Source organism: Triturus cristatus, chromosome 6, assembly GCF_964204655.1.
Source record: "Triturus cristatus chromosome 6, aTriCri1.1, whole genome shotgun sequence".
Lineage (NCBI taxonomy): Eukaryota > Metazoa > Chordata > Amphibia > Caudata > Salamandridae > Triturus > Triturus cristatus.
Window position 1 is genome coordinate 198,393,480 of NC_140589.1, and position 22,608 is coordinate 198,416,087.

Sequence of the window (22,608 nt, forward strand, 5' to 3'; positions counted from 1 at the left end):
CCTCTTCCAAGTGGTGTAAATCTACTGTTCCTGAAACCGAGCGTCGACTCGCGGTCTTATTACAGTTTCCGTGGAGTCGCGCAATTCTGGTATTTCAGGAAGGTAACTGGGATGGACTTCCCTAATGGGATGCTGTGCCTCTATTGTTGGAAATGTTTGGAGCAATCTGCCTCGGTAACCCACCAATGTTGTTACATTGCTAAAAACCTCATTGGGAGCCATACCTGTAGCATATACTCTGTCTCATATGTCGTAGATAATTGGTGGAGCAACACCCTGAAAACACTGCTCCCACAGCCCTAACAGCGTGGCCGACATGTGATTAAGGGCATGCTGCTGTATTAAGGGATCATAATCTTTCATCACACTCCACACATCTTCCACACTATAGATCAGGTTCCGGGCCTACTGAGCTGCCTGATTCGCCACCATTTCTTTTCCTCATCTCCAACAGCAGAATGCACCAACACTTTTTCCAAGTGGTCGCGTGCTGCTGCCCAAATCGCTTCATGCATCCCGCACACAGGTGTTTCAACAGTCAACAGTGTTTGGGGTGTTGCACTCAGGGGGGATAGAGCAGACGCGGAGACAGGCACCATCATGTAGAGAGACAGTGTGGTAGGGGTGAAAGGAGGCATAGCAGTCAAGACGGAGCCAACAGATAGGACAGGAGATGTAACGGCACCCGCCCCTGTGACTGACAGGAGTAGAGGAGAAGTAAGTGGGGCCAGGGCTGAGGAAGTAGTGCTAGAAACAGAAACACTAGAGAGGGCAGTGCCAGAGGCCAAAGGCCGAGATGTCGAAACCATCAGATATATCTTTTCAGGGGCATAGAGTGGTGGGGGGCGAGAATCCAATAGCTCCTCAACAAAATCAACACCTTCCTCCCTAGCAACATAACATTTATCAGTCTGTAGTCAAAACCTTCTATCTGCGCACTCTATGCCTTTCTCTATCTTTTCCCTTTCATAGGTGACTGCTTTCTGCGTAATAGTTTGCGACTGTCTCTTTCGGGCCTCTTTCTCCGCTCTCAGACGCCACTGCTTTCCTTGCTTTTGCCATACTCTTAAAGAATCAAACATCGACTGCCTGCTCTTTTTAGCGAACAATTTGTCCTGCAAGAAATTCAATTTTTGTTCATCAAACGAGCCAGTAAGTGGCCATTGTAACTCAGGATTGTCCCTCGTATATTTATTCCACAATGTGCTAAACATAATAGGGCCAATACCATGCTTTACGTATACGTCGAAATTTGGAGTACCCTCCGGAGGTGCAGGCTGGCTCTCTTCCAATCCAGCATCAGTAGAACAACATTGACTTCCAAAACATCCTAACTTACTTAAACAAGCCATCTTAATATAAGACACATGCACTTTCCCTAACGGACAAATATAGAACCATCAACAGTAATAAAAGAAAAAAATAATAATAAAGATTATTCAAGAACCAAACCAAACAGTCCGGAGACAACTTCCCACAGACTGGGGACTGTACCAAGTTTAAGAATAGAGGCTCCAGTCCCAGACCTTTTCAAGCATTAGCCAAATTACCAGTTGGTCTGGCAGATTGTTTGCGAACACTCTGTGTCTCTTCAAGGGTCCGCAAACCCACCAAGTTCAAGACAAGACAGTCCAGTTGTGTCGTTCAAGCAAGGCAGTTTGAAAACTGCAGACAAGACAGTCCGGAGACTGCATTCTAGACACAGCCTGTAGGCTCGTGCCGCCCAAGAATGGCGCCATTTTTCCAAGAATCAAATCACTCACCTGGTGCATACAGGTCGAGTCAAACTATTCTCCACTGCCGGCTCTGCAGACCAATTGATCAACTCCAAGGGTTTGCCTTCTCAGGACCACAGCCGGTGACCACTAGATGAGGAGACGCGGGGCGGGGCATCTGCAAGAACCAGGCTCGATCATGTGGGTATCCCCGATCTGCCCGACCGACCAAGCGCACCCTCGACCCTACAACCCGATTACGGGTGAGTCGGATCACCTTGCGGGGTCCCTGTTCGGGCACCAACTGAAGGAAGGGCCCTGTAGAGCCACTCAGGTTTCTTATAACCACCTGCTATGCCTTCGCAAGATGAAAAGTCGGTCACACAGTAGAGAATGCAAACTTACACATTATTAGCAATACTCTGCAGAGGAGTCCAATCTGACCTGCAACCTAAGATATCTGCCGAGGGACTGGCCCCTCAACAATCTGTAACACCCAATGAACCTTCCAGAGAACTTTCAACCACGCCCCCTATGGAAAGTTACCGGCCTTGGCCGAACATGAACAAAGGAGGTACAGGGGGATGAGCTACCACCTGCCAAATGGGTACATGCTATCTACAATTCAAGGCCACAGCGCCGAGTCTCAGCGTCGCCTAACGTGGGAGCAGAACTACACACTCGGATAGGTATGCAAGGGCAAAATAGCCTATTCATTAGTGAGTTGGGTTGCAGCCTTGGACAGAAGAGAAAATAATAATGAAGTACAGTGTTCTGCTGTGGCAAGCAATACCAAATAATGAGGCCTAGTATGGGTACAGCCTAAGCAGTCTAAAATGGATTACGAAATACAAAATGGAGTCACGCTTGCTAACTGGATCCTGCACATGATGAGGATAACTCAGTGGGTTGCATAATGTGAATGCAAATGACATGCAGATTCAGGCACTCCCAGTAAGCAAAGATTTCTTTATTTGATAAGTCATAAGGCAATGTCCATCCTGATGCGTTTCGGCTGGTCCCAGCTGAGCTGTAAAATGACAAAATATTGGGTGCTTCTTTGAACAAAGCTATACCTCTTTGAAGAGCTCTAAGTAGAGCGAAACACTATGTCATGGGTTGCTTGTACTCATTTCAGGTTGGATTGGTTGGTATGTTACCAATTCAAAGCTGTAATACTGTGCCTGGAGTGGTAAATGGCTTAGACAGCACTGTGCTAGTCCTATGCTTAAAGACTTTGCTTTATGGGGGCATGGCCTGGAGGTCAAGATGGCGGTCGCACTCTAAGAGTGCTCCGGACCCCTCCGTCATCCGCTCCTGCAACCGACGCCATCAGCAGTCTCATCAGGCCCTAAACCGATGCCAACACCTAATTAACGCCAAGACATCCTGTGGACAACGTGAAGTTGAGCCCAGGGCCGCCGCAGAGGGAGAGCTGTGTCTGAATCCTTGATTGTCCCCACACAAGATGGCGGCACCCGCCGGGCCATAACCCGACCTGGGGTCTGACTTCATTCCATGGGCAGCCTCTCCTTGCGGATCGGCCTCTCCCAGGCCCTGCGACTGCATCGCAGCTCTGACCACTGCTGATACACCCTACCAGGGAGGCGGGCCTGGCTCTACGGGAGCTTTTCCTGACTGGAGCGCGGGCCAGAGCATCGGCCGTTGTATCAAGCGGTGGGCCCAGCGTGCAAGCTCCGATCACCATATCCGAGGTGGGTCGTTCCTGGGGGCAGCGGACTGGTGCATGACTCCGTGCCCTCCACCGTGGAAAACTAGGGGCCTGGGGTGGACCTCTACCCTCTGTTGCACTGGCTCTGCTTTTGCCCTAAAGACTGCCTGACCTTGCGAGCTGTGCCGGACGGGAGCACGGGCCGTAGTGCCGGCCGCTATATCAAGCGGTGGGCCCAGTGAGAGAGCTCCCCATCTTGCTGCAACCAGGACCGCCGGAGACAGTGTGGGGTCCCGCGGGGGGCCTCCGCCACCTGAGTGGCAGCAGGCTTCATCAGCGAAGGTGGTTCGGGCCCTGTCCTGGGAGGAGGAGGCCGCACCTGCCCTGCTTTAGGCCTCTTGATGCTGAGACACGGGTTTGGCGCCCTGCCCTGCCGATATCCCTATACACACTATCCTGAAGACCATCAAGAGGGGACTTGGCTGTCACAGTCGAACAGCAGCCCTCCTCCTACCGGCAGACCAGCACGGGGGGCAGTAAGTCAGACGGTTGGTTCTGGGAAGAGGAGGCCCGCATCCCCCTTTGTCTCCTGGGATTCATCAAGTCGAGAGGCCCCCCGGCCCACCCACACTCACACCTGCAGCACTGCGGGGATCACCGAGTGGGGGCTTGGCTGTCGATGTCCGGACAGCGGGGGGTCACCGAGTTGGTCCTGCCCTCCCCCGCACCCTCTGCCCCACTGAGGAATCCTCCAACAGCCTTGGACCGCAAAGGGGTGCCAGTCAACGGGGCCCAGGGAGGCAACGACCAGAGGTGGGTGACCCACGCCACATGTGAGAGGTAGGCACAGACTGGCTCCCGGCTTTGTGTATTGGAACCACGCAGCAGTGGTTGGGGGTGGTGGTTCGGCTGTGGTATTGCGTGGCAGGTAGTGCTCCCCTCCCCCCTAACCCTGCTGCACTTCCAGGGTCCTGGTCCCAGCAAAGAGCAATCGCCTGGGGTGAGATGCAGCTCTCCACCACCCACAGTTGGACCTGCTCTCCCGGGCTTGACGGGCAACTGTTGCCTGTGCCCCTCATACAAGAGGACCAACAGTGGGCCCTTTGGCCGCCCTCCTCCTCACGGTGCTGCTTAACACCTGCGCCCTCAAGTGGCCGCAACTTACGCCTTGCGCTCGCCGCTACCCGCCTCCTGAACAGAACTTGGGCTCCACCATGGGCGGCATCCTCCTCTGGCTCCTGTGGCGCCCCACTGATGGTGGGCCCTGCTCTCCCGTGCTTGCTGGGGCTTGGCGCTAAGGGGCGGCGGCAGTGAGCTGCCCGCAGAGACAACGTCACAACGCAACTGGTCCGTGCCCTGTCTAACAGCATCTGAGTCACACCTCACCATCGCCCGCGGCCGAGGTCGCCCCCATCATCAGCGCCAATGTGGAGAGATCGGGGGCCTAAACCTCCACCAACGCAGACGTAAATGGACCAGTACATGACTAACGATCCCGGGTCCACGAGCGGACCAGTCAAGGAAGCCGCCACGCCAGTCGCCGACCTCAACACTATACTCCAGACGATCAGCGCCTCACAGGCCTCAGTTGAGGTAAGATTAGCGAGGTCCAGGTGGACGTGACCCTCCTTTGACAGGATCTCTCCAGCGTGACAACCCGCTGAGGTCGCCCAATTGAAAAAGCAAGTGGCTCACCTGTAGACTCACACAAAAGACCTGCACAGTTGTGCGGAAGATGCGAAAAACAGGTCACAGCGCAACAACCTCCGCCAGGTGGGGTTCCCAAAGGGCGTGGAACAGGGGCAAATGCGGGACTTTATTGAACGCTAGATCAGATGCTGGATGCTTGAAGACTCCTTGTCCACCTGGTTCGCCGTTGAGCGTACCTACCACTCCTTGGCTCCCAGGCCTCCACCTGGCGCACCGCACAGGCCTGTCATTGCCAGAATCCTTAATTTCAAACACAGAGATTCCATTCTGAGCGGGGCTCGTAGCCGCAAGACTCTAACCTTCCAAGGGGATCCCACACAGATCTTCCCGACTACGTGCGGGAGGTGCAGTCCCAGAGGTGCTCCTTTACCGAAGTTAAGCAAAAACTGTGAGCCTTGAATCTCCAATACAGACTACTTTTCCATCTCTCTGTGGTGTTTCAGAACAAAACTCACTTCTTCAAATCCCCTGGTAATTCTGCACATGGGAGATTCCCCCAACTCGGCGTGCCCGACTTGGCGGTTGAACGTGTGGTTCCTCAAGGACAAGAAGCTTAAAAAGGCAATCGGGCTGAACTCCGACAATATTTCCTCACCAATACCGGATCCGTTTCCTCCCTGCGCACCCTCTGGGAGGCAACCAAGGCCACCATCCCTGGCTTTGCCAAGGTCCAGCTCAACATCAAACGGTGAGCCCAGTCCCACCAAATCACCCTGCGGGAGGTCAAAGTGTTGTGTCTTAAACAGCGCCCTCCCGAGGACCGCGACGAGATGCAGCACAGGCGACTCGCATTCCTAAGGGGCGAGATCAGGCAACTCTCCCTGGACGCCGCCAAGCTCTTGTGGCAATCCTCCGTGGCAAGGGTTTACGGGTGGGGTGACAAGAACGGGAGGATCCTTCACAGCTTGGCCACATATCCTATGGTCAATCACATAATTCCGGAAGTGGTGGACCCTGACCGTGTGGGGCACCGCTCCCCATTCGCAATGGCTCGGGCCTTCACCTCCTTCTACCACGTGCTGTACTCCAGACCGCGCCCAAACAGCTCCCTTTCAGAACTGCTGAGCCCAGGTAATCTATGACTCCCTCACCTCAGTGTAGCGGAGTCCACTGACCTGGACCTACCCCTGTCCCGAGAAGAAATCAACGACGCAATAACACACACATCGCCGGGTAAGACCCTGGGCCCAGAGGGTCTCCCACAGGAGTACTATGCCACATACAGAGAGACCCTCACCCGCACCTCTCTGGGCTCTTTGCTGAGGCCTTCAAAAAGGGTTCTTTTCCCCCTGAGACGGATGTTGCCACCATCATGGTTATCCCCAAAACGCAACCGCCGTCACCCAATTGCGCCCAATATCAACCAATTTTCAATGCGGGTTTATGCCTGCGCGGGGGACCAGACATTGCCTCCACCGTCTCCACCTGGCCCAAGCGAACAGCCACTTACTCACTACGTACTTGGCTCTTCTTCACCTCGACTTTGAGAAGGCCTTCGATTTGGTGGACTGGTGGTACCTAGATGATGTGCTGGCTGAAATGGGATTTGGTCCTCGATTCCGCAGGCTGATGAGGGTCCTCTACTCTCAAACCCACACGTGAGTGCTGGTCAACGGAGCGCTGTCAGAGGAATTCCCCATTATGAGAGGAACAAGACAGGGATGCCCCCTCTCTCCCCTCCTCTTCGCTTTAGCGATGGAACCCCTAGCGGTCCTCATCGGATCAGACGACCGCATCCAGGGCTGGAAATAGCCTAACTCGGAAGTGGACAAAATTGCCCTATACACAGACAACATCCTGCTCTACCTCGCAGAGCCGACCCAATCTGGCCCCCACTGCCTTGGGGCGCTACACTCCTTAGGGCAGGCTTCCGGTCTGCAGCTTAATCCCAGCAAATCAGTCCTGTTACTCCCGGATCTCGCCTGTTCCCTCAACATAACCCCACTGGTAGGGCGCGCCAAGGAGGATCTCTGCAGATGGAAGAAGCTGCAGCTGAACCCTCTGGGCAGGGTCGCCCTATTTAAAATGATGATCCTCCCCAGATTCCTTTACATTCTCCAGAATACTCCCTTCTGCTTTCCGCCGTCCTGGTTCAGAAACCTTGACAGCCTTGCCACTAAATTTATCTGGGGAGACTGCCGACCCCGCTTAGCATTGGCCCGCTGCCGGATTCCGCTCTACGACAGGGGCATGTGAATGACCAACCTATACTTGTACTACTTGACAACTTACCTACTTGTTTTACACGATTGGTTCAACTTGGGTCGTCAGACCCGGCCTACAGACTTGAGCTTGGGGAGCTGGGCCTCTCTTGAATTAAGACGATGATGTATGGGGAGACCATACCTAGAACACTACCTTGGGTGACACAATCCATCCTCCTGGCCTGGTGAGCCTCGCTGCACCACACCCAATAGACAAACAAGTTGACCCAACACACTCTGCTCTCGCACGGCACATGGCTGCAGGGGGAGAACACTCTTGGGGGCTTTCAATCCTGAGATCTGAATGGGATCTCCCAGCTGGGGAATGTGTGATCCAGCAACCATATGCGCTCCTTCCAAGACCTCCTGTCCAGGTACTCACTGCACCCAACCCAATTTTATAAATACTTACAGTTGCCCCACGCCTTCTGCACACACATCTCGGGCGGCACTACAATACCCAAATACATCCCCCTGGAGGCACAAATTATGATGGAAGACCTGGGGAAGGGGGGTATCTCCCGCATCTACCCGTCACTAACCAACAACACCCAGACAACACTTTAGTGGCTTTGAGGCCAGTGGGAGGGCTGGGTGGGCCCCCTGGAGGAGAAGGATTGGAGGGACGCCTTGACAGCACCTAAGACGGTTACTGCGTCTGCCAGACTCTGTCTGATCTAACTGTACTACCTACATGCAGCCTACCTCACCCCCGCTCACCTCCACAGAGCTGTCCTTTACCCAACCGCCTCTTGCACACACTGCGGCCAAGACCAGGCCGACTTCTTCCACATGGTTTGGGTTTGCCCCCTCCTAGAGCAGGACTGGGGGAGTATAGAGCAAGAACTTACCGAGGTCCTAGGCTGGGAGGTCCCGCACAACACATTGCACGCCCTTCTGGGGATCACAAACGGGTTGGACGGGTCCCGGAATGACAAACTGTTCTTCAACACGGCAATGATTGTGGCGAAGCGTGACATAGCCGCCAAATGGAAATATCCTACCCCGCCTTGCATAAGGAGGTGGCCTGGGGGAGTTGATTGGTGTGCAACGCAAAAGAAAGCCCTATACGAGGCACGGGGCTGCCCAAAGAAATACCACAAGGTTTGGGGCAAATGGCTGGGTCTGATAACTCGAAACTGTCCTACCTGTTTATTACCTGCTTCACCTATGACCTCCCTGGGGTCACGATGTATTATGACCTACCTCCTAATCAATTGTGGGACGTGATTATCCTTGTGCTGTATTGTACAGCTAATTTTGTACTCTCTTTTGTTTAAAAACTCAACAAAATTGTTTATTAAAAAAACAAGAATTTGCTGTAGAAATGGCAAAAGACTTTGTCCGTTTCTATCTCGGTGTGGATGGCACTGTTCTAATCTTATGCTTAAAGACTTTGATAGAAAAGCAGACTTTGAGGTGAGCAGATCTAGAGTGTCGCTGGTGTTGAGAGTGCTCTGTACAGGAGCTACTTTCCACCTAAACGTGAGAACTACCCAGTGTTCTCCTTTTCTTTTTGGCATAATTTATGTGTCACTCTATGCCTGAAAGCTATAGTTAGGACCTTGTTTCTATTCAAAAATCGTTTTTTCTTTTGCCAATATCTTTGCCGCCATTTTACGAATCATTGAGAAATTTTAAAAGCTAATGGCTCGCTCCGGTCAGCTCCTGTCCTGGAAGTTACGGGATGATTCATCAAGCGGGGGCCGAGAAAAAAGGGGGTTCCCAAAATGCATTTTCCCATGTTAATTTCCATAGGAAATTTTAGACACGGCTACAGTTCGAACTGCTGAACGGAATTACATCACATTTGACAAAAAAGTAGCCTTTTTTTAAAATGGTGTAAATCCGTTCAGTAGTTTCTAAGAAATTCAAAAATAAAAAAAATCGATATCTGGGCAGAGCCTAACCACACATCTCATTGTGAGATCTGATTGGCTGTGAGCACTTCATCCTGGAATTGCTGGCAGCCATCTTGGGACCAATATACATGATAGCGGCCCATTGAAATGCATTGTAGTGAACAGAAGCTAAAATGAGAGCATATTTTCTGTAAATTCACATTATCTTTCTCAGTCACGTGAGAATGAAGTTTGATATTCTCAGTAAAGCATATACATCCAACAAGGGCAGAGACTGTCAGTTGATTTCTTTGTGTTCTACTGCAGCTTCCAAGAGTGTTCTAAAGAACAACTAGAGCGCTAACAGCCTTACTTATGACAAAAGTATGGCACACCAGATGCCATCTTGTTTGGAATAAACTGGTAACACTTAAAACATTTAATTTAAAAAGGAACAAAATGATGGAGTTCATTTTGTCATAGAAATTATGGTTAGTGCTGTAGAAGGAAATATTAGGACATGTTTTAAATGAGATCTCAAAAATCTTCCTGTTATATTTCAACAGGAGCAGCCTGTCAGTTGATTCCTTTGTGTTCTACTCAGCTTCCCAGAGTGATCTAAAGAACAACTAGAGCGCTAACAGTCTTACTTATGACAAAATTATGGCACACATGAAGCCATCTTGATTGGAATAAACTGGTAGCACTTAAAACATTTAATTTAAAAAGGAACTAAACAAGGGGGTTCATTTTGTCATAGAAATTATGGTTAGTGCTGTAGAAAGAAAAATTAGGACATGTTTTAAGTGAGATCTCAAATATCTCCCTGTTATATTTCAACAGGAGTAGCCTGTCAGTTAAAAATTTGCGAACAATCGTGACAAGAATTTTCAACTCTATTAAGGACACGGAGGCGAGGATTATGCTTCTAATTTCTTTGCTCTTTTATTACAGCAGCCAATAAAAACACTTTCGCTCCCTGACTCCCTGACCCGAAGAAAAATGGTGCTGAAGGAAGACTGACTGGCCGACCCTGGTTTCACAGTGAGCTCGCTGTCAGGTTTTTGTTCTGCGGAATCCAGACGCATCAATAAGCTCCACCTCCGGACCTTCCGAACACCCTGGAGTATATAAAGACACAGGGTGTTCGAAGGATACGGCGAGGGAAAAAACCCCTATCCGGGGAAAAAACCTTAGGAAGGGAAAGGGAAGGGTCAGCAGGGAAAGGTTGCTGAAAAAACAAGACACACAGGTTAGTACCTTGATCACATTCTACTCTCAATAAGGTCTCGCTAAAGTAAATGACTGTTCACCTGAAGGTACTCATCGTAAGGTCTGCACTTCAACGAATCACTCCTGATCCTCCCTCTCCCTGTAGAACACAAAGAACCCCGTTAGTTGGCAGCGTGGATATCGCTCTCCTTCTCCCTAGTATACTGTAGAGCTCTACTTAACATACCCTTGCCAACTGAAAACCAGGACCCCAAAAATGGATGTAATCAGGATAATGTGCTTGGACCATAGACCCCTTGTTGCGGGTTCACCAATCCCTGATGAGCAAACGAAAAAAGAACGGTCTCGGGGTATATTACAGCATATACTCCGGTTGTATGACAATAATCTCCCTCCAAACTTGGATTCCTCCAAACACGGTAGGGCGTAGTGATCAACTACCGCCGTCCGCTTTGGCACCTGTAATCCCCAAGGTATTCTGTAATTCGTGACGGCAATGCAGAGGAACGCCTTCCCCTAACACTCCGCCACTTGTATCCGCCACTCAAATGCCTCCTGAGGGCCACGGACAAATAATCTGCTCTCACGAGCTGCCGTCCACTGCCAGACCTCTATGGCAGGTCCCCTGACAGTTAACTGGCTTCCTGACGCTGCTTGCATCAAGCGCTAATGTCGACCGACGGGCTGAAAAACGATACCTGGTCTGTTGTCTTCAGTCGGCCCCGATCTTTGGACGAAGTCGCCTCGTAGAGGCTCCGAAACAAACGAGAGCAGCCGCTCCCATTAAGCTCCCAAAATCGCGAACGTCTTCACCACCGCCTTGCCTTCCTATATCCGGGTCCCGCAGCAAAGGCTGCTGGGAACGGTAGTTTAAACCCCGGGGAACCTGGGAAATGTAGTTTTTAGGTAGGCGCACGGCTTGAACCCTGACAGTATGTCCCCCTCCCTAGCGCCTCCTAGGGCCGGGTTTGGAAGGACACCTCCGATGAAAAGACGCAATGGCACGTGGGGCGTGCACATTGTTCCAAGGCTCCCAGGAGTCATCCTCCACGGAATACCCCTTCCAAGAGACCAAATACCATAGCACCCCCCGACGCAGCTGTGAATCGCGTATGGACCGTACTTCATACTCGAGACCGCCGTCACCGAGCACCGGTGGGGGACGCTTCTTCTGAGACGTCAATGCTTTCTTCAGTAGGTGCACATGAAACACTGGATGGATCCTGAGGGAACACGGCAATCGCAGTTTGTACGCCACTGGATTGACTTGTTTCACGACAGGATACGGCCCAATAAAACGTGGATGGAATATGCTTCGCAGCTTAAAGCGAATGTATCTGGTGGACAACCACACCTTGTCTCCCACTTGGAATTGAGGACCGGGGTTCCTGTGCTTGTCCTCCCACTGTTTGTATACCTCTTTGGCCCTTACCACATGAGCGTGCACTTCCTTATGCAGTTTCCTCAACATACGTAAGCGAGTCATCACTGCAGGCTGGTTACGGATTTCTGAAGGGATGTTGACGGGCAAAGTGTTGGCGTCGTACCCGTAGTTGGCTCTAAAAGGTGACATGCCAGTGGAGCTATGCCAAGCATTGTTATAGGCCAGTTCGGCCACCCATAACAGGTCCACCCATGATTCGTGAGCTTCTTTAGAATAGCACCGCAGGTATTTTTTCAGGGTCTGGTTCAGCCTTTCAGTCTGCCCGTCTGTCTGCGGGTGAAAACTCGTTGAAAGTGCTGCTTCAATTCCCAGGGCCCTACACCAGGTTTTCCAAAAACGGGCAATAAACTGCGGACCCCTATCCGACACTATCACCTGGGGAATGCCGTGTAATCGGATGACCTGAGAAGCGAGTAGTTGTGCTGTCTGGCTGGCCGTGGGAAGATTCTTACATGGGAGGAAATGACCCATCTTAGTTAGGTTGTCTACCACCACCAGGATAGCTGAACACCCCTTATCCACGGGCAACCCTGTGATGAAATCTAGGCTTATGTTCTGCCATGGTTGCGCAGGTGTGGGCATGGGCATTAGTAATCCTTTCAGTCTGGTATTTTCCCCCTTAGCCCTGGCGCACTCCTCACACTCCAGCACCCACAGTTTGGCGTCTTTCGCCAATGAGTCCCACCAAAAGTGTCTTCGAAGTAAGTGTACTGTCTTAGTCACTCCCGGGTGACCTGCCATGGGAGTTACATGACACCAAATGAAAGCCTTCTTCTGCATATCCACTGTGGGCAGGTACAAACACTCCCCCTGAAAAGGCAGTCCTTGTCTCACTACCCTTCCTGGTTTACTCGCTGCCCATCGATCCCATGCCACCAAAGACCTAGAATTCCTAACCGTTTCCAGGAACTTCTCCGCACGGATCACACACACCACCTTCGTGGCCGGAATGATGGCCTGAGGAGCGATGTCTGGTTGCACCCAGGGCACCACCTGTCGGGACAATGCGTCTGCTTTCCGGTTGTCGATGCCAGGTCTATAGGTTACCACAAAATTGTATTCAGCAAAGAAAAGCATCCAACGCATTTGTCGTTGCGTTAGATGTCTAGCCGAGGTCATATACTGAAGGTTTCTGTGGTCGGTGTAAACCGTTACTGCCTGGCAAGCCCCCCACAGATAGTGTCGCCATTCTTGAAAAGCCCGCTTGATCGCCAACAGTTCTTTCTCGGCTATCGTATAGTTGACCTCCGCAGGAGTCAACTTCTTGGATAGGAATGCTACAGGATGGAGATAGCCAGTGTGTGCATCACGCTGGGACAACACAGCCCCTATCGCTTCCTCTGAAGCGTCTGCTTCTACCACGAAGGGATGTTCCAATATCGGATGTGCCAATACCGGCGCTGTAGTAAACGCCCTTTTTAAGGCAATAAAAGCCTCATCAGCTTCTCTGGACCACACGAACGGTACCCCTTTCCTCAACAACCTGGTTATAGGGACCGCAGTGTGAGAAAACTGCACAATGAACCGGCGGTAATAGTTGGCAAACCCCAAGAAACTCTGCACCTCACGCACGTTTCTTGGGGCTGGCCAATCCCGCACAGCCCGGACCTTCCGATCCGACATCTGCAACCCCTTAGGACTGAGGTTCACCCCCAGGAACTCCACCTCATGCACACCAAACTCGCACTTGCTTAGTTTGACAAACAAGCAATGTTCTCTCAATCTCTCCAACACCCTGCTCACATGCTCTACATGACAGGTTTCGTCCTGTGAATATATCAGTATGTCATCTATGTACATAACAACGAAACGGTCCACATAGTCCTTTAGCATATCGTTAATAAAAAATTGGAAAGCCGCCGGGGCATTACAAAGCCCAAACGGCATCACCAAATATTCATATAGGCCGTATCGCGTCTTGAAAGCTGTCTTCCACTCATCCCCCTCACGTACCCTGACCAGGTGATAAGCCCCCGCAAATCCAAACGGGTATAGATCTTTGCTTCCCTCACCTGGTCCAGCAACACCGAGATGAGGGGGAGAGGGTAACGGTTGCGTATGGTGTTTTTATTCAAGACGCGATAATCCACACACGCCCGTAGATCCCCATTGGCCTTTGCAATAAAGAAGATGGGAGAGGCTGCCGGGGATCTAGAAGGCCTAATAAATCCCAAGCGAAGGTAGTGGTCTAAGTACTCCTTTAGATGAGCAGTTTCGGGTACCGACAAGGCATACACTCTGCAAGTGGGAATTGTAGCCCCTTCCACCAAATCGATTCGGCAATCGTACTCCCGATGTGGGGGTAACCTTTCTGCCCTAACTTCACTGAACACATCACTATAACTGTGGTATTCAATGGGGAGTTGTACGTCGGTTTCTACTGCCGTCGCCGCCATGTAGGGGGTAGCTAGCACTACAACATGTACTGGAGGACTGGGTGACAAGTGTTCCTGACAAAACTCGGGCACAAAACGAAGTGCCTTGGCTCTCCAATCAACAACAGGGTTGTGCCTTCGCAACCAGGGCATGCCTAGGATAACCTCGTATTGGGGGGCTGCAATAATGTTTAAGGTCAAAACCTCAGAATGCGTCTTCCCATGAGCCACAACAGAGAGCCCCACCTCACTCGTTCTCTCAGTTATCTGGCCGGATTTCAATGGCTGCCCATCCACCGCTAAGACTTCCTCAGGATTTTCTCTTGGAACACGGGGTAAGGCCAGACGGGACACCAAGCCTTCATCTATAAAGTTGCCTGTTGCGCCTGAGTCTACCATTACTGAAACCTGATGGATTTTGTGTCCGCATTTAAGCGCCATGCCTATAACCAGATGCCACTCGGTTTCCCCTACCCCAAAGGTGGATACTGAAGTGAGTTTCCATTCGAGATCTCCCTTTTCACCAGCTCTTGGATTCTCAGTCTGACCCTTATCTGCCACTAAGGAAGAGACCGCAACGCGCTTAAATCGACTGGCGCTAGATGGTTTGGGTTTCGAGGGGCATTCTCTAACGTAATGCCCCTTCTTACCGCAGTACATGCAGAGACCCTGCGATCTCCTAGCTTCTCTTTCCTCTTTGGACAACTGGGCTCTAACTGCTCCTATTTCCATAGGTTCTGAACTGTCTTCTGGCCCTCCCAGTGGCTTACGGGGGGACCGCTCGTAACTGTCTGACCCTCTGTCCCATCGTCTCCGGCTACCCCCTCTCTCTGACAGACGACTATCTAGCCTTAACACCAAATTTATCATATCCACACAGGTGGTAGGCTGAGGGTCCACTTGGGCCACTACATCTTTCAACTCTTCTTTTAGTCCTTGGTAAAAAAGAGACATCCTCTTTTCCTCCGGCCAGTCAGCCTCAGCCACCAAGCGGTTAAATGCAGTTAAATAGGTAATCAACTCATTCCTCCCCTGCCTTAGCTCCAAAAGTTCCTTGTCAGCACTAAAGGTAGTGGCTCTACGATCAAACATTCTCTCAAATTCCATTTTAAAAGCTGACCAATCCGACAAAATGGGATCGTTGCGCTTAACCAACGGCACCGCCCAATTGGCGGCGTCCCCTGCCAAGTAGGAGATGGCAAAGGCCACTCGGGAATGGTTATTAGGGAACGAGGCTGGTTTACAGGAGAAGTGTAACAAGACTTGAGTTAAAAACACTTGTGTTTTACGAGGGTCACCTGAAAACCTTTCGGGGGTAGCCAAAGGAATGGGTGGGGGTACTGTCACCTGAATGGAAGAGGCAGAAGAAGAGGCGCTAAAAGGGTTCCTAGACAACTGTTCCACTTTGTCTCGTAAAGCAGTAGTTTCGGCTCTAGATGATGCCAACTCCTGCTGTACCAGGACTAACGCATGTAACACATCCTCCATGGACGTCATTATTGCTGCGACTGGACCGGCCAGAATGCAATTCTTGGGTTCGCGATTCTGTCAGGTTTTTGTTCTGCGGAATCCAGACGCATCAATAAGCTCCACCTCCGGACCTTCCGAACACCCTGGAGTATATAAAGACACAGGGTGTTCGAAGGATACGGCGAGGGAAAAAACCCCTATCCGGGGAAAAAACCTTAGGAAGGGAAAGGGAAGGGTCAGCAGGGAAAGGATGCTGAAAAAACAAGACACACAGGTTAGTACCTTGATCACATTCTACTCTCAATAAGGTCTCGCTAAAGTAAATGACTGTTCACCTGAAGGTACTCATCGTAAGGTCTGCACTTCAACGAATCACTCCTGATCCTCCCTCTCCCTGTAGAACACAAAGAACCCCGTTAGTTGGCAGCGTGGATATCGCTCTCCTTCTCCCTAGTATACTGTAGAGCTCTACTTAACATACCCTTGCCAACTGAAAACCAGGACCCCAAAAATGGATGTAATCAGGATAATGTGCTTGGACCATAGACCCCTTGTTGCGGGTTCACCAATCCCTGATGAGCAAACGAAAAAAGAACGGTCTCGGGGTATATTACAGCATATACTCCGGTTGTATGACAATAATCTCCCTCCAAACTTGGATTCCTCCAAACACGGTAGGGCGTAGTGATCAACTACCGCCGTCCGCTTTGGCACCTGTAATCCCCAAGGTATTCTGTAATTCGTGACGGCAATGCAGAGGAACGCCTTCCCCTAACACTCCGCCACTTGTATCCGCCACCCAAATACCTCCTGAGGGCCACGGACAAATAATCTGCTCTCACGAGCTGCCGTCCACTGCCAGACCTCTATGGCAGGTCCCCTGACAGTTAACTGGCTTCCTGACGCTGCTTGCATCAAGCGCTAATGTCGACCGACGGGCTGAAAAACGATACCTGGTCTGTTGTCTTCAGTCGGCCCCGATCTTTGGACGAAGTCGCCTCGTAGAGGCTCCGAAACAAACGAGAGCAGCCGCTCCCGTTAAGCTCCCAAAATCGCGAACGTCTTCACCACCGCCTTGCCTTCCTATATCCGGGTCCCGCAGCAAAGGCTGCTGGGAACGGTAGTTTAAACCCCGGGGAACCTGGGAAATGTAGTTTTTAGGTCGGCGCACGGCTTGAACCCTGACAGTATGTCCCCGTCCCTAGCGCCTCCTAGGGCCGGGTTTGGAAGGACACCTCCGATGAAAAGACGCAATGGCACGTGGGGCGTGCACATTGTTCCAAGGCTCCCAGGAGTCATCCTCCACGGAATACCCCTTCCAAGAGACCAAATACCATAGCACCCCCCGACGCAGCTGTGAATCGCGTATGGACCGTACTTCATACTCGAGACCGCCGTCACCGAGCACCGGTGGGGGACGCTTCTTCTGAGACGTCAATGCTTTCTTCAGTAGGTGCACATGAAACACTGGATGGATCCTGAGGGAACACGGCAATCGCAGTTTGTACGCCACTGGATTGACTTGTTTCACGACAGGATACGGCCCAATAAAACGTGGATGGAATATGCTTCGCAGCTTAAAGCGAATGTATCTGGTGGACAACCACACCTTGTCTCCCACTTGGAATTGAGGACCGGGGTTCCTGTGCTTGTCCTCCCACTGTTTGTATACCTCTTTGGCCCTTACCACATGAGCGTGCACTTCCTTATGCACTTTCCTCAACATACGTAAGCGAGTCATCACTGCAGGCTGGTTACGGATTTCTGAAGGGATGTTGACGGGCAAAGTGTTGGCGTCGTACCCGTAGTTGGCTCTAAAAGGTGACATGCCAGTGGAGCTATGCCAAGCATTGTTATAGGCCAGTTCGGCCACCCATAACAGGTCCACCCATGATTCGTGAGCTTCTTTAGAATAGCACCGCAGGTATTTTTTCAGGGTCTGGTTCAGCCTTTCAGTCTGCCCGTCTGTCTGCGGGTGAAAACTCGTTGAAAGTGCTGCTTCAATTCCCAGGGCCCTACACCAGGTTTTCCAAAAACGGGCAATAAACTGCGGACCCCTATCCGACACTATCACCTGGGGAATGCCGTGTAATCGGATGACCTGAGAAGCGAGTAGTTGTGCTGTCTGGCTGGCCGTGGGAAGATTCTTACATGGGAGGAAATGACCCATCTTAGTTAGGTTGTCTACCACCACCAGGATAGCTGAACACCCCTTATCCACGGGCAACCCTGTGATGAAATCTAGGCTTATGTTCTGCCATGGTTGCGCAGGTGTGGGCATGGGCATTAGTAATCCTTTCAGTCTGGTATTTTCCCCCTTAGCCCTGGCGCACTCCTCACACTCCAGCACCCACAGTTTGGCGTCTTTCGCCAATGAGTCCCACCAAAAGTGTCTTCGAAGTAAGTGTACTGTCTTAGTCACTCCCGGGTGACCTGCCATGGGAGTTACATGACACCAAATGAAAGCCTTCTTCTGCATATCCACTGTGGGCAGGTACAAACACTCCCCCTGAAAAGGCAGTCCTTGTCTCACTACCCTTCCTGGTTTACTCGCTGCCCATCGATCCCATGCCACCAAAGACCTAGAATTCCTAACCGTTTCCAGGAACTTCTCCGCACGGATCACACACACCACCTTCGTGGCCGGAATGATGGCCTGAGGAGCGATGTCTGGTTGCACCCAGGGCACCACCTGTCGGGACAATGCGTCTGCTTTCCGGTTGTCGATGCCAGGTCTATAGGTTACCACAAAATTGTATTCAGCAAAGAAAAGCATCCAACGCATTTGTCGTTGCGTTAGATGTCTAGCCGAGGTCATATACTGAAGGTTTCTGTGGTCGGTCTAAACCGTTACTGCCTGGCAAGCCCCCCACAGATAGTGTTGCCATTCTTGAAAAGCCCGCTTGATCGCCAACAGTTCTTTCTCGGCTATCGTATAGTTGACCTCCGCAGGAGTCAACTTCTTGATTAGGAATGCTACAGGATGGAGATAGCCAGTGTGTGCATCACGCTGGGACAACACAGCCCCTATCGCTTCCTCTGAAGCGTCTGCTTCTACCACGAAGGGATGTTCCAATATCGGATGTGCCAATACCGGCGCTGTAGTAAACGCCCTTTTTAAGGCAATAAAAGCCTCATCAGCTTCTCTGGACCACACGAACGGTACCCCTTTCCTCAACAACCTGGTTATAGGGACCGCAGTGTGAGAAAACTGCACAATGAACCGGCGGTAATAGTTGGCAAACCCCAAGAAACTCTGCACCTCACGCACGTTTCTTGGGGCTGGCCAATCCCGCACAGCCCGGACCTTCCGATCCGACATCTGCAACCCCTTAGGACTGAGGTTCACCCCCAGGAACTCCACCTCATGCACACCAAACTCGCACTTGCTTAGTTTGACAAACAAGCAATGTTCTCTCAATCTCTCCAACACCCTGCTCACATGCTCTACATGACAGGTTTCGTCCTGTGAATATATCAGTATGTCATCTATGTACATAACAACGAAACGGTCCACATAGTCCTTTAGCATATCGTTAATAAAAAATTGGAAAGCCGCCGGGGCATTACAAAGCCCAAACAGCATCACCAAATATTCATATAGGCCGTATCGCGTCTTGAAAGCCGTCTTCCACTCATCCCCCTCGCGTACCCTGACCAGGTGATAAGCCCCCCGCAAATCCAAACGGGTATAGATCTTTGCTTCCCTCACCTGGTCCAGCAACACCGAGATGAGGGGGAGAGGGTAACGGTTGCGTATCGTGTTTTTATTCAAGACGCGATAATCCACACACGCCCGTAGATCCCCATTGGCCTTTGCAATAAAGAAGATGGGAGAGGCTGCCGGGGATCTAGAAGGCCTAATAAATCCCAAGCGAAGGTAGTGGTCTAAGTACTCCTTTAGATGAGCAGTTTCGGGTACCGACAAGGCATACACTCTGCAAGTGGGAATTGTAGCCCCTTCCACCAAATCGATTCGGCAATCGTACTCCCGATGTGGGGGTAACCTTTCTGCCCTAACTTCACTGAACACATCACTATAACTGTGGTATTCAATGGGGAGTTGTACGTCGGTTTCTACTGCCGTCGCCGCCATGTAGGGGGTAGCTAGCACTACAACATGTACTGGAGGACTGGGTGACAAGTGTTCCTGACAAAACTCGGGCACAAAACGAAGTGCCTTGGCTCTCCAATCAAAAACAGGGTTGTGCCTTCGCAACCAGGGCATGCCTAGGATAACCTCGTATTGGGGGGCTGCAATAATGTTTAAGGTCAAAACCTCAGAATGCGTCTTCCCATGAGCCACAACAGAGAGCCCCACTTCACTCGTTCTCTCAGTTATCTGGCCGGATTTCAATGGCTGCCCATCCACCGCTAAGACTTCCTCAGGATTTTCTCTTGGAACACGGGGTAAGGCCAGACGGGACACCAAGCCTTCATCTATAAAGTTGCCTGTTGCACCTGAGTCTACCATTACTGAAACCTGATGGATTTTGTGTCCGCATTTAAGCGCCATGCCTATAACCAGATGCGACTCGGTTTCCCCTACCCCAAAGGTGGATACTGAAGTGAGTTTCCATTCGAGATCTCCCTTTTCACCAGCTCTTGGATTCTCAGTCTGACCCTTATCTGCCACTAAGGAAGAGACCGCAACGCGCTTAAATCGACTGGCGCTAGATGGTTTGGGTTTCGAGGGGCATTCTCTAACGTAATGCCCCTTCTTCCCGCAGTACATGCAGAGACCCTGCGATCTCCTAGCTTCTCTTTCCTCTTTGGACAACTGGGCTCTAACTGCTCCTATTTCCATAGGTTCTGAACTGTCTTCTGGCCCTCCCAGTGGCTTACGGGGGGACCGCTCGTAACTGCCTGACCCTCTGTCCCATCGTCTCCGGCTACCCCCTCTCTCTGACAGACGACTATCTAGCCTTAACACCAAATTTATCATATCCACACAGGTGGTAGGCTGAGGGTCCACTTGAGCCACTACATCTTTCAACTCTTCTTTTAGTCCTTGGTAAAAAAGAGACATCCTCTTTTCCTCCGGCCAGTCAGCCTCAGCCACCAAGCGGTTAAACGCAGTTAAATAGGTAATCAACTCATTCCTCCCCTGCCTTAGCTCCAAAAGTTCCTTGTCAGCACTAAAGGTAGTGGCTCTACGATCAAACATTCTCTCAAATTCCATTTTAAAAGCTGACCAATCCGACAAAATGGGATCGTTGCGCTTAACCAACGGCACCGCCCAATTGGCGGCGTCCCCTGCCAAGTAGGAGATGGCAAAGGCCACTCGGGAATGGTTATTAGGGAACGAGGCTGGTTTACAGGAGAAGTGTAACAAGACTTGAGTTAAAAACACTTGTGTTTTACGAGGGTCACCTGAAAACCTTTCGGGGGTAGCCAAAGGAATGGGTGGGGGTACTGTCACCTGAATGGAAGAGGCAGAAGAAGAGGCGCTAAAAGGGTTCCTAGACAACTGTTCCACTTTGTCTCGTAAAGCAGTAGTTTCGGCTCTAGATGATGCCAACTCCTGCTGTACCAGGACTAACGCATGTAACACATCCTCCATGGACGTCATTATTGCTGCGACTGGACCGGGCAGAACGCAATTCTTGGGTTCGCGATTCTGTCAGGTTTTTGTTCTGCGGAATCCAGACGCATCAATAAGCTCCACCTCCGGACCTTCCGAACACCCTGGAGTATATAAAGACACAGGGTGTTCGAAGGATACGGCGAGGGAAAAAACCCCTATCCGGGGAAAAAACCTTAGGAAGGGAAAGGGAAGGGTCAGCAGGGAAAGGATGCTGAAAAAACAAGACACACAGGTTAGTACCTTGATCACATTCTACTCTCAATAAGGTCTCGCTAAAGTAAATGACTGTTCACCTGAAGGTACTCATCGTAAGGTCTGCACTTCAACGAATCACTCCTGATCCTCCCTCTCCCTGTAGAACACAAAGAACCCCGTTAGTTGGCAGCGTGGATATCGCTCTCCTTCTCCCTAGTATACTGTAGAGCTCTACTTAACATACCCTTGCCAACTGAAAACCAGGACCCCAAAAATGGATGTAATCAGGATAATGTGCTTGGACCATAGACCCCTTGTTGCGGGTTCACCAATCCCTGATGAGCAAACGAAAAAAGAACGGTCTCGGGGTATATTACAGCATATACTCCGGTTGTATGACAATAATCTCCCTCCAAACTTGGATTCCTCCAAACACGGTAGGGCGTAGTGATCAACTACCGCCGTCCGCTTTGGCACCTGTAATCCCCAAGGTATTCTGTAATTCGTGACGGCAATGCAGAGGAACGCCTTCCCCTAACACTCCGCCACTTGTATCCGCCACCCAAATGCCTCCTGAGGGCCACGGACAAATAATCTGCTCTCACGAGCTGCCGTCCACTGCCAGACCTCTATGGCAGGTCCCCTGACAGTTAACTGGCTTCCTGACGCTGCTTGCATCAAGCGCTAATGTCGACCGACGGGCTGAAAAACGATACCTGGTCTGTTGTCTTCAGTCGGCCCCGATCTTTGGACGAAGTCGCCTCGTAGAGGCTCCGAAACAAACGAGAGCAGCCGCTCCTGTTAAGCTCCCAAAATCGCGAACGTCTTCACCACCGCCTTGCCTTCCTATATCCGGGTCCCGCAGCAAAGGCTGCTGGGAACGGTAGTTTAAACCCCGGGGAACCTGGGAAATGTAGTTTTTAGGTAGGCGCACGGCTTGAACCCTGACACTCACGGCTAAATTCACGGCAAAATTCACGAGCCTCCGGTGTGAAAAACGCTAATTTAGCACAACTACCCTCGCCTCTAGCTTCCAATAGTATCAGCTGCTCCTGCTGAAGCTGCCATCGGTACATCGCTCTCCCCTCCTCGTCATCTCCGAACTGAACTCACCGTGTGTGTGACTGTGACTCTATCGGTGCTGGGCTGCCCGCATTTTACA